The sequence below is a fragment of the Dermochelys coriacea genome, chromosome 5, assembly GCF_009764565.3.
Source record: "Dermochelys coriacea isolate rDerCor1 chromosome 5, rDerCor1.pri.v4, whole genome shotgun sequence".
NCBI lineage: Eukaryota > Metazoa > Chordata > Testudines > Dermochelyidae > Dermochelys > Dermochelys coriacea.
In genome coordinates, this window is record NC_050072.1 from 63,337,436 (window position 1) to 63,350,960 (window position 13,525).

The 13,525-nt window shown below is 41.4% G+C and overlaps 1 protein-coding gene across 5 annotated transcripts in view; it reads left to right on the forward strand.

Annotated features, from left to right (window-relative positions):
- The window catches only part of LOC119855598, a 155,242-nt gene that overhangs the window by 28,435 nt on the left and 113,282 nt on the right, over positions 1-13,525 (forward strand). Inside the window, exon 1 of one of the 5 annotated variants that reach the window (XM_043515342.1) lies at positions 11,668-11,758. The exons of the other annotated variants lie outside the window; for them this stretch is intronic. The gene's annotated coding sequence lies outside the window, so the exon portion shown is untranslated. Of the gene's footprint in view, positions 1-11,667; positions 11,759-13,525 lie in introns of those variants that run through there. 5 annotated transcript variants of the gene reach the window in all.

The following is a 13,525-nucleotide window of genomic DNA, read 5'->3' on the forward strand; positions in this document are numbered from 1 at the left end:
CTAAGTGTCTTTTTGAAAATTTCTGTTATGTAATAATTTTTATTCTTTCCTTCTCTATTTCAGTGGTGTAAGTAGAAATTATACTTCTTATAAGACTCTCAAACAGATAGAAATTAACAATTGATCTGGAAATTAGAGTAGGGCAAAAATTGTTAATGTCTTCAATTAATTTTACTTCCTTTTCTTTTCAAATTGTCTGTACACAGATGAGTGCTTCCTAATTTCTTATTGGAAAGTATTTGTTGTGTGTAACTTGTTCATGAATAGCTCATTTAAATATTTGATATTCAAGCTGTTTTGATTGGATGCTTAAATAACAAATTATCTTTCTATTCCTTGACTGGATGAGCTTAACTCTTAGAATCAGGTTTCCAATGAGAATACTTGCAATTATGAATTTGAAATTTTCTTTCTGTGAACATTCTGCCATATTTACGCTTCTGGCTAGCACTTGCTATTATATTTGTGAAAAGTAAGCAGAAATGAGATGTTAATGCAGTCAAAGTAAATTATTTTAAATGGCAAACAATAACTGATCGTCATTGTTAATTAGAGCTGTTAAAGTTTAGTACATTTTGTTTACTATGTTTTGTGAGGATTTGAGTGTATTTATAAAAAAAAAAAAAAGTGAGTGAGGCCTTGTCTGTGTGGGGCAAATTTTGCTGGTTATATCTGTGTAGTTATATTGTTGTAACCAGTGGTGAGCTGGAGCTGGTTCCCACCGGTTCGCTAGAACCGGCTGTTAAATTTAGAAGCCCTTTTAGAACCGGTGTTCCTCGAGGGACAACCGGTTCTAAAAGGGCTTCTAAATTTAACCAGCCAAAAGGGGCACCGTAGGCGCCGACTCCATGGGTGCTCCAGTCCTGGAGCACCCAAGGGAAAATTTGATGGGTGCAGAGCACCCACCAGCACCTCCCTGCCCCCCCCCAGCCCCAGCTCACCTCATCTCCGCTCCAGCTCCTCCCCTGAACGCGCCGCCTCGCTCTGCTTCTCTGCCTCCCAGGCTTCCCGCGAATCAGCTGTTCGCGCAGGAAGCCGGGGCGGGCTGAGAAGCAGGCGGTGGCTTCGCACTCAGGCCCAGGGAGGCGGAGGTGAGCTTGGGCGGGGGGGGCACGAGGAGGGCCACCTGCGCTGCAGCAGGTAACTGGGGGGGGGCGTGCAGGGGAACCGCTCCCCGCTCAGGCCGAGGGTGGTGGAGGTGAGCTGGGGCGGGAAGCCATGGCCTACTTCTCTGCACAGCTGATTTGCGGGAAGCTGGGGGGGGGAGGTGGAGAAGCAGAGTGGGGCGGTGCGTTCAGGGGAGTAGGCGGAGGGGGAGCAGAGGTGAGCTGGGGCTGGGTGCGGGGTGGGGAGCTGCAGGTGGGTGCTCTGCACCCACCAATTTTCCCCGTGGGTGCTCCAGCCCTGGAGTACCCAGGGAGTCGGCGCCTAAGGCACCACTTTTGATGTGATCAGTGGGGGGAGCAGCAGCTCCCCCTGCTCCCCCCAGCTACGCTTCCCCGCCCCTAGGAGCCAGAGGACCTGCCAGATGCTTCCTGGGAGTTGCCACCTTGCCCCCCGGCAGGTGCCTCTGGCTCTTAGGGGTGGGGTGGGCACCCCCTACGATGGCCCATGAGACTCTCCTGCCCGGTTCTTGGGGCAGTCAGGGGACAGGGGAGGAGGGTGGATGGGGCAGGGGTCCTGGGGGAGGCGTCAAGGAACACAGGGGGTTGGATGCGGTAGGAGTCCCGGGGGGCTGGGGTGGGCAATGACCCCCTCGTGGGGTGAGGAGGGAACCCGTTGTTAAGATTTTGGCAGCTCATCACTGGTTGTAACCCCTTCACTCCCTGCCATGTAAACATGCTTATTCTGATGGCTTTCTTCAGTTTAGAATAACCTGTTCCCCAGTGACATAAACTAAACTGGAAAAAACCACTCTTATATCAAAGTAACAGTGTTTGCATGGTGGGGAGGGTTATACTAATGCACACCTATATTAATAAAACTTTTTTATATGGTCAAGTCCAAATGCTATGAAGCCTGAATCTATATATTTTTAGATGAGATTTTAGATAACTCTTTTAATATAAATTATATTAAGAACAGATGTATACCAATGATTATATTATGTGTGCAGTGTAGTAGTAACCATTTCAGTAGTAACCATGTTAGCTTATTTTTATATAAAATAAAAAATCAGGGTAAATCACCCATTATATAATTCATGATATACAACAAGAAACATAAACTTTTAAGTCGTGCTGAAACATGGACAAGTGAGTTTACACTTGCAGTCATCTGGGGAATACAGTTGACCCGAACAGGCTAATGTGACTTCTCTCTCTGGACCTCTCTCTCTATAAATTAGTTTTCTTTCCCATTCAAAATTGTATTCCAGATTATGTTTGGAGAAGCACAGTAACACAGGTAACATTTGCTTCTTTTGTTTGAAATTTGGGGATCCACTTTAGGAGATTTGTGTCATTACCTGTCCTTAAAACAAGTACATCAGAGAAGGAAGATACAGCAGACTGCTTTTAGAAAGGGCAAATCTGAGCAAGCAACTCTATAGTAACATTATTTTCATGTTACAATTTTAAAGTATAAATCCATTTAAATTTTATATGGGTTTCATAAAATGGATTTAAGTGTTTGTGACAATTTTATGTATAACAGTAAAATGACAATATGGGGATATCAAAATAAGAATATAAATTCTTACTTGTAAGGGGGAAGAGAAGGCATTTTTCTTAGGCACACATTTTGATTTTTCCACAAGATGCAGGCTTTCTCAACTCCACCAATGTGGTGCTTTATGATTTACTGGACTTTGTGTTAGACATTCTTGCAAATCTGGGGTGGATCATTTGCTGTCTAGTTTTTAGGTAAGCCCGCCATCCCCACACACACCAGGAGTTGTGTACATGATGTTTTATCATTTAGGGAATTGAGGAGGTGGTTTTTTTAAGAAGTACTATTGTACACAGCTAACGTTAGTGAACAAAACATATAGCTGCACAAAGTGTCTTTGGAAATATAGCCTTTATTTGGTTGGGGAGTCTGGAAATGTATTTGATAAATTTTGTGGTTCTGGGCACAGTGTAAATGAGACATTTTCTGGTGCTGCAGTATGTAAATCTATGAAATATTTTTTCTGGCTCTGCTATGTCCTACAAGTAGCCAATAACTCTTCTAGCACTGAAAGGAAACATATTGGGTACAGACTTTCTGATTTAATAAAACCCTCAAAATAGGTTTTTAGGTTAAATATATTTTATAACATACAGGTGTCTGAGACAGTATCATAAAATATGTACAAATAAACTTAGTGCAGAAAAAAAGCTAAAATGCACTTGAGGGATATTACAGTATGGTAAACTTTAATAGTGTTTTTCTAATTTCAGATCTCGCAGACTTTCAAAATTGCTATAGTGCAACTATATAATTAGTTTAATTTACATACATAATCTACCTCATAGCTAACTATTTCCAACATGATTAGTTTTTTATTTATATATTGGGTGATATTTATTGGCTTAAATCACTGGTGAAATTATTTTCTTGTTTGGAGCAATCACACAGTTTTATTACTGGAAAAAAAATGCAATTGCCTGTCACACTATAGATTGCATCAAAACTCATTTCACTGGTTCTTTCAGGTTTGCTCCCACCCTAACCATGCACCTTGAGAAGTTTGAGGAAACAACAAAATAACCTTTTTTTGTTGTGTTAAGAAACTAATCATTCTGCACTATGAAAACCCCCAGTTACCACAGGCTAGACCCCTACCTTTATGGTGTCTTTGCAAGGGATGAGGAAATAAGTTTGAATAGAACAAGAACCAAACCAAGTGTGAAATTCTAGCCCTATAAAAGTCAATGGGAATTTTGCTATTGACTTCAGTGGGTCTCTCTAGACAGCAAAGAAAATCCTGAGGCTGGCCTATGTCAGCCGACTTGGGCTCACGGGCCTTGGGCTGTCAGGCTGTTTCATTGTTGAGCAGACTTCTGGGCTCCAGCTGGAGCCCGAGCTCTGGAACCCTCCCACCTTGTAGGGTCTAGAGCCCAGGCTCCTGTCTGAGCCTGGAAGTCCACACAGCAATGAAGCAGCCCAAGCCCCTGCAAGCCCAAGTCAGCTGTCATGAGCCTTCAGGTTTTTCTTTGCTGTGTAGACATACCAAGTGGGGCCAGGATTGTACCCTTGAAACTTAACCCAAAATTTGAACTGAACCATCTTAGAGGTTTGAAAAAATATATCTACTTTTTTGCTTTTAAATGATCATTTTCATAGAATAATAGAATATCAGGGTTGGAAGGGACCTCAGGAAGTCATCTAGTTCAACCCCCTGCTCAAAGCAGGACCATTCCCCAACTAAATCTCCCAGCGAGCGCTTTGCCAAGTCTAACCTCAAAAACCTTTAAGGAAGGAGAATCCACGATCTCCCTAGGTAACCCATTCCAGTGCTTCACCACCCTCCTAGTGAAAAAATTCTTCCTAATGTCCAACCTAAACCTCCCCCACTGCTACTTGAGACCATTACTCCTTGTTCTGTTATCTGCTACCACTGAAAACAGTCTAGCTCCATCCTTTTTGGAACCCCCTTTCAGGTAGTTGAAAGCAGCTATCAAATCCCTCCTCATTCTTCTCTTCTGCATACTAAATAATCCCAGTTCCCTCAGCCTATTCTCATAAATCATGTGCTCCAGCCCCCTAATAATTTTTGTTGCCCTCTGCTGGACTCTTTCCAGTTTTTCCACATCTTTCTTGTAGTGTGGGGCCCAAAACTGGATACAGTACTCCAGATGAGGCCTCACCAAGCAATGCTGAATAAATGGGAATTTTCACATTCCTGCACTACTATCAAAATTTATCCAAATCTCTTTTGAAGTTTGTTCATCAGTAGCACATGTAAATTCCTTCTCAGTAGTCCCAGCAGACAGACTACTTAAACAAACAGCTTCTACCACTTAGATTCAAAGAGTCAACAAAGTCTAGTGTGTGATCCAGTGGATGCTTTTTCCAAGTTTTGTTATTGTTGACACTTTGCATTGAAGAAGCCCTCAGTTCTCTGAAGCCTTTTCAGTACCATGTAACTGAACTCATTCCTAGTATTAGTTGTCATTTTGGTGCTCAGATGTCCATTCCTGTCTCCTCTGACTTGCACTGTTTTTTTTTTTTGCTTCCTTTATTTTTCAGATTTTTATGGAGGCCGACAGGTTGTCAATTGCTTTAAACAGTGTAAAGAACATGGGTGCTTGAGACAGACAATTGTGACCAATACCATTGCTGTCTCTGAGAGGACCATGATGGTCTGGGATGCACCATCTCGATCAAGATGTCAACCTCTAATTGACAAAGCAGAGCTGTTTAAGACTTTTGCTGACTCATGTGTCAGGGTTTAAGACAACTCAAACTACTGGGGTTTAGGAAGAAATTTCCTTGGGTGCAGATTATCTCATAACTCCTTTCTGCAGGATTTCTTGCACCTTCCTATGAGCAACTGGTGCTGTCTGCTTTCAGAGACAGGATACTGGACTAGATAGATCATTAATTTGATCCAGTCCGATATCCAACTGAATCTTATGGCTGGGGTCCCCATAGAATAGCTTCACTTTGGTCCACATGTTTCCTGAATCTGCCTTTGCTGTTTTTCTCCCCGTAGTTCAGTTCTACCCTTATTACAGAGATGTTACTGGATACTGGATGTTACTGTTTGTCCACATTATAAATTATGTTTTTTAAAATGTTGTCCAAATCTTTCCTCCGTACATTAGAAAAACAATTACAATTCTTGGGCAAAGGTTGGACAAAGTTCATTCTGTGAGAAGTTATGACTGAAATTGACCCTTATCAGGCTTAATTTCAAACCCATTTAATATGTCTATTTTATAATGTCCTTGGAGTATAATCTGTGGTGATGATACCATTTATACTTCCTTTCTCATCAGCAGCTTTAAACTGAGATGTACCAGTACCATTGCCATTCCATATTCTTTGCTTTTATAATTGAGATACTTGCTGCTGCCATCTGATCTTCTAATGGTAGCATATGGGCAAGTGAGACGTTTACGCAATATTCTCCACTAACAGTATTCTCTGTCCCAGTCAGAACAATTTGAAATGTCTTCCATGTCTGTGTTTCTTTAAGAAAATGGCTTGCTGTCTGATTATGGGATGTATTAATTTGAGTATGGTGCTTTCCTGCTGAAATTTTACTCTTACCTTTTCAGACCTGTATTTCATTGGTTAAAATTGCTGGCAGAAGTTAGAAATATTTTTGAAAGGGTTTATTCATAAGAATTTCAGTTGTTTATTGGTTTCATCTGTTCTATCTATAGAGAATACATTTAGATGCTTGGAACAACTGTTACTATTAGTTTGTATAATTTGTAATTTTGTGTGTCTCTGTGTGATTGTGATATAATTAAATTTTAGCATGAAGCTGATTAAAGACTTTAGTACTCATCAGATATATTTTGGCTTCCTTTACATAAGCTTGAAGAATTCTTCTTTATCTGGGTGACTGATCTGTACTAGCAGGGGTTCTCAAATTTCATTGCACCATGAACCCTTCTGACAACAAAAATTACTATACAACCCCAGGAAGGGGTGCCGAAGCCTGAGCCACCTGAGCTCACCCAAGCCTTGCCACCCTGGGCGGGGGGCCAAAGCCCAAAACCCACCGCCCCATGCCGCGAGGCCAAAGCTGAAATCCAAGGACTTCAGCCCTAGGCAGAGGGCATGTAACCTGAGCCCTGCCACCCAGGGTGGAAGCCCTCATGCTTTGGCTTCGGCCCCAGGCGGTGGGACTCAGGCTTCAGCTTCAGTCCTGGGCCCCATTAAGCCTAAGCCAGCCCTCACGACCTCATTAAAATGGGGTAACAACCCACTTTGGGGACCCGACCCACAGTTTGAGAACTGCTGTACCAGAGTCAGCCAGGCTGCCAAGTTCTGTGTATCCTGAGCCAAAAGGGGGAAAAAAACTTTATTTCATTTAGTTAGTCATTGTGTCATCAACTTGTTTGTGTGCCACTAGTTGGCATCACACAGCTGCATGACCCTATTGTATTGTGTGGGAGGAGTTAAGAAGCTGTATTAAGTAGTGTAGAAATAATTCAGAAAAGAGTAATGATAATGCAGTGTTTCTTGGCTGGAATGTGTGCCTCAAAAACAACAGCTTCTAGTTTGTTTTCACTTATGCCACCTAAAGCTCAGGCACCCGCTGTCAAACTGATGAGTCTCTGGCAAAGTTATCATGTTCCAGTGAAGGATGGGTTTCCATAGTCATAGTGGCAGGGAAAAGAGAGAACTTCTATGTAATCCTTGTGTAATGATGACATTGAACTGGAGACCTCTGGAGCTTAGTGCATGAGCCTCTACTGCATGAGCTAAAAGCCAACTGGTTCATAGCGAAGGCTGTGGAGCAGACTCTTTTTATCTCTCTCTTTAAGTGGTCTTGGTGCCACTAGATGGGACAGAATACCACACCCAGAAGGTGTGTGGGTTACATACTTCCCCTAGGTGAGGAAGCGCGTCCCGAGCTTTAGAGACTTCCCAGTTGTAATCTCGGACAAGCCCCCACTTGTAACGCTGACAGACCCCAGTCGTCAGTGGGTGGGATCAAACCAGGGACCTCTGGAGCTTAGTATCTCTCTCTCTCTACAGTACATCAGTACTGGCTGCTTTTGAAATTCCACTCTTAACATTATCCTGTGGTTACAGAAGATATGCTGTTCAACACTTAGCCAGCCTGGAAACAGGCTGTTTCCATTAGCACTGGTGAGATGCATGACTTTAAGATAATAATGTTTTCTTCTTGGTTAACTGTAGTCAAGAAAGTATTGACTTTGCATCAATCTGGACCTAAATTCTGAGGCAGGAGTCCTGTTTCTCCACCTGCCATACAGTCTCTGTGGCAATTTCAGGTAAATTTAAAAAATAGCTCTTGTTTAAAGAAGGTAAATTGACTATTATCATCAGTGCAGTATCATTGTGTTGTTTACATTGTTTTAAAATTAGTTTTATTTTGTCCCAAAGTGTAGGTGGGGCTGGTAGCTCATTTTATTATTAAGATTGCCTGACACTTCCAATTATAAGACACTGTTTTCAGTTACTTATAATTTTGCCAAACTTTAAATATTTGGACTGAATCTTTGCATGCAGGGTATCTGCCTCAGGCTAATTTTTTTTGGGGGGGGAGTGGGGAAGAGATGGGAGTTCAGCCATTTCAGAGAAGGAGATACTGAAAATATATTATTTTGCCCATGTAAAAAAATTCATTGGACCTTTTCTTTAAACAGCATTAACAGCCCTATGCTTTGGAGCAGAGATTTGGTATTTGGCCCGGGAGTATGTGCCTTTTGCTGTCCCAGTGAAAATCTGCCCAAGTTATGTGCCTTTGAAAAATCACGCTTCGCACTGCCTGGTGAGACTTGCTTGTGCTTAACAGCTAAAATCTCTGAGAGTCCATCATTGCTTGGGCGGGAGGGAGCAGAGATTGAATTGGAACTCAGAAAGCAAGCCTGGAGTGGGAGACTAAGACTGGCTGGGCGAGGCTGGGCAAGAACTGCAATCAGAGGCCGGAGGAATGGAGACTGGAAGTGGGTAGGAAAGGAGAAAGGGAATAGCACAAGGAAGCCGGGTCAGCAAGGAGCTGAGTGGGATTTATTCCTCCACCTCAATACCCCTGCTGGAGCAGGGCCCTCTCGCTCACTTGCTTGTGTAATGGGTAGTGCGGTGCTAGGTACTGTGCTGGCAATGGTGGGAAGAATCCTGGTCTCAGCTTCTCGCCAGCCAGTGCTGTGGTGTCTCCCTTAGGCCTGCAAGGAGTGGCTATGGGGCAGGCTGGGCCAGGTCTCGTAGTCACTGCATTCTAAGTGCTGCCTCACTCTCCTTGTGGCTGGACAGGAAACAGCAGCATTGGTCTGGGTTGGAGCTGAGCACAGAGCGAGCTGGGAACTGATCTCTGCCCTGGGCTGGGCTGAGTTGGACTGGCTGGTGCCATGTGGTTCATCTATGCCCTAACCAGGCTCTCGCTGCTCATTGAGATGTTTTTTGTCATCCTGGCTGTCAGTGAGACTGTCAGAATGCATATACACTAGGGAGATGAATTAAAGTAGTCCGTGCAACCTTAATTTGGCATTTCCTAACTGTTGATTGCTTGATTTAGGAAGATTAATATTCTTTTAACATATTTTTGTTTGTATGCAATACTATAAAAGGAGAAAAGAGAAGAAAAGAAGGCAGTGGTAGCTAAGGACGGGGATAGTTAGGACTTTTAGCAACAGTGAAGGCACAGGAGGCAGATAGGGATTGTAATCTAAGCACATTAGGTGGATGTTTCTGTCCAAATGAACATCTTTGATATTGTTAATAATATTGACATGTGAAATGCCACATTCAGGTTTCAGAGTTACCCACATATTGGGGTGAATGGAATAGTTCAAAGCTCTCTTAGAATTTTTGTTTGACTGAACAGACTCAGGAGGTTAACATTACATCAATTACCTTTGTTCATGTTTAGAAGATTTTCTTCACAAACTTGCGTTATGTTTTTTAAAAAAATGTTTATATGAACACATATGCACTTAGAGTTTAGATTCTGGAGCACAGTTCTGTGGCACAGGCTGGATGCTGCACCAAATTCTCCAGGTGCGAAATACACCGAGCTCTGATTTTTACTATACTAACTGCAGCTTCATTAATGATTAGTGAAGCAGTGTTCATATTCTGCTTAATTATTTTACGAATTTCTCTTTATTTTCTAGGCTATGCTCATAAACTTTCTTTTTACTTATGGTACATTGAATTGGATGTAGTGGCTTTTATTTTGAGTATACCCACTGATGGGAGCATGGGAGAGAAGGGAACAAAATCAAACCATTCTTAGCAAGAAATATAGGTCTGATCTTTCAGTCATGGACAAAAGAGATTGGAATCTTTTCCCAACTCGGTTCTGTGAGGAAACAGGCTGAGTATGGGTGCAGGAAGAGCCAAATTGATAGATCTACTGGATTCCAGGTTTGGTCTTTTTTTAAGATCCAGTCATGTCATATGATTTAAAAAAAAAAGAGCTCTTCTGGTTACAAACCTATTTTATATAGAGCCATAAATAACTAGTATTGAAGCTTACCAGTGCACAGGACAGAAACCCACTGTATGTGTATTTCAAACAGAAGAGCAACAGGAATTAAATTATTAGTTTCTTAGAACCGTTCCTCGTGTTAACATTTGTGTTCTCTCCTAGTTACTGTAATATCCTCAGTACTTTATACACAGAGATGTGATTTGTTTCTTCATGCTTAGGTTACACTACACTTCCTCACTAAGTCTATGTTCAGTGGAAGTAAACTGGTTAAGTGGAATCAGAATTAGCTTCCACAGGAACAGAGCCAAGAAAGACTTTCAATGCTTCCACTCAAAGTACATGGAAAATACGTTCTTGAGTAGAATACAGCCTTTAGCATTTGGGTAAAAGTGCATCTCATTTTGTGGCAGTACTGTTTAATGATTTTTCACCTTCCATCTTGCCCTGAAAGATCTACAATAGACTGAGACATGGAGTAATTTTAGAAGTTAACTTGGTCCAGTGACTTCAGTAAATAATTTTAGTGTCTCGTATACAGTGGCATTATAATATTTCCTGTTTTATTATCTATTCCTTTTCTAATAGTTCCTAACATTCTATTAGGTTTTTTGACTGCTGATGCACATTGAGTGGGTGTTTTCAGAGAACTATCCACAATGACTCCAAGATCTCTTTCTTGAGTGGTAACACCTACTTTAGATCCCGCCATTTTGTATAGTTGGGATTATATTTTCCACCCTTCATGAGTTTGCACTCATCAACATTGAATTTCATCTGCCATTTTGTTGTACAGTCACCCAGTTTTGTGAAATCCTCTGTAACTCTCTTTAGTCTGCTTTGGTCTTAACTATCTTGAGTAATTTTGTATCATCTGCACATTTTGCCACTAAACTGTTTACCCCTTTTTCCAGATCATTTATGAATACATTGAACAGCACTGGTCCCACCACCACTATACACCAACATACAGACACACACAACCTCTCTCCAGTCTGAAAACTGACCATTTATTCCTGCTCTTTGTTCCCTGTCTTTTAACCAGTTACTGATCCATGAGAGGGACTTTCCCTCTTATCCAATGACTGCTTACTTTGCTTAAGAGCCTTTGGTAAGGGACCTTGTCAAAAGCTTTCTGAAAGTCCAAGTATACTATATCCACTGGATCACCCTTGTCAATATGTTTGCTGCCACCTGAAAGAATTCTAAAAGATTGTTGAGGCATAAATTCTCTTTACAAAAACTATATTGACTCTTCTCCAACAAATTGTGTCATCTATGTATCTGATAATTCTGTTCTTTACTACAGTTTCAACCAGTTTGCTTGGTACTGAAATTAGGCTTGCCAGCCTGTAATTGCCAGGATTGCCTCTGGAGCTTTTTTAAAAAAAATGGTGTCACATTAGCTATCCTACAGTCATCTGAAGCTGGTACAGAAGCTGATTTAAATCATATGTTACATACAGCACTTAGTAGTTCTTTAGTAATAGAAACACTTGGAACTGTTATTGAATGGCAAAATAATGTATGGTGTTAAAATAACCAGATTATTATTACTGATTATTGAAATATGCATTTCATATTAATTCCTCTGTACTTTTGTATACAGTATTTGACAAATTAAACCAGAGAGAATTATGATCCCCAAAACATGTCATATATAAGAAGATATCTCATATCTTTCATACTTGTGTGGTGAGTACTTTTATACTGAATGTATGAATTAGATAATTTTATATATTTTTATCTATTTTCATGTGGAAAAAAGTATGGTCATGAAAATGCAAGATCATCCTTCAGTAGGACATATGTCAGGTTTTTTTTTTTCTTGCACAATTGTGCTTCTATTTACCTATTACATTTTTTTTAGAAGTACAGGTTGAACCTCTCTCATTCGGCACTCCCTGGTCCAGCAACATCCGTAGTCCGGCTTAGGCTCTGCTGGTGCTCCAGGGCTGGCGTACCCACAGGGAAAAATTAGTGGGTGTGGAGTGTCCACCGGTGTCAAGCTCTCCCCTCTATCCCCTGCCCCGTGCCTCACGTGTGCCGGCGGCCCCATGCTTACCAACGCCTCCTCCTTCCTCCCAGGGCTTCTGGAGTGCCACGAACAGCTGATTCGCTGTGTTCAAACTCCAGGAGTGAGGGAGAGGACCTGGGGCTGACGATTGCAGCACCCCCTGCACCCCTACTTCCAGTGCCTATGGAGATCCACTGGCACTCTGCATTGACCTCCTGTGGTTCAGCAAATTCTCTGTTTTGGCACCAGTCAGGTCCTGAGGGTACTGGACTAGAGAGGTTCAACCTGTACAAATAAAGGCTGTATATTTTAGTTAAAGCAATATACTAGAATCCAATAGAACTGTGTTGTTTTCAGGTTGAGCTGTATTGGCAGAGAATGCCAATAGAAAGAAATTTGTCTTTAACACCAAAGGTAATTTTTAGACTCTTGTTGTTAAAATGACATTCATAACTAATACAAATCACTTTCTTTTTAAAAAAAATGGCTTTATTCAGCTTGTTCAGTATTTGAGCAAACTAAGATTTGAGACCTTAGAGACTAACAAATTTATTAGAGCATAAGCTTTCGTGAGCTACAGCTCACTTCATCGGATGCATTCGATGAAGTGAGCTGTAGCTCACGAAAGCTTATGCTCTAATAAATTTGTTAGTCTCTAAGGTGCCACAAGTACTCCTTTTCTTTTTGCGAATACATACTAACACGGCTGCTACTCTGAAACCTAAGATTTGAGAGTTTTGCACCATGTAATAAGATATTTGAATCTGATTTTGTGAACATATGGCACATTTTATTCATAACTTTAACCATAGAGTAAATAAGTGAACTCCACAGTTTCATTTACTTTGCTTAGAATAACTAAAAAGTTAAATGATAAGTCTACAGCCTTCTGTAAATATGTAAAAAGAAAAGGAGAACTTGTGGCACCTTGGAGACTAACAAATTTATTTGAGCATAAGCTTTCGTGAGCTACAGCTCACTTCATCGGATGCATTTGGTGGAAGATACAGTGGGGAGATTTATCTACAGACACAAAGAACATGAAACAATGGGTTTTATCATACACACTGTAAGGAGAGTGATCACCTAAGATGAGCCATCACCAGCAGCAGGGGGGGAAAGGAGGAAAACCTTTAATGGTGACAAGCAAGGTAGGCTATTTCCAGCAGTTAACAAGAACATCTGAGGAACAGTAGGGGGTGGGGTGGGGTGGGGGAGAAATAACATGGGGAAATAGTTTTACTTTGTGTAATGACTCATCCATTCCCAGTCTCTATTCAAGCCTAACTTAATTGTATCCAATTTGTAAATTAATTCCAATTCAGCAGTCTCTCATTGGGGTCTGGTTTTGAAGTTTTTTTGTTGAAGGATAGCCACCCTCAGGTCTCAAAAAGAAAAGGAGTATTTGTGGCACCTTAGAGACTAACAAATTTATTTGAGCATAA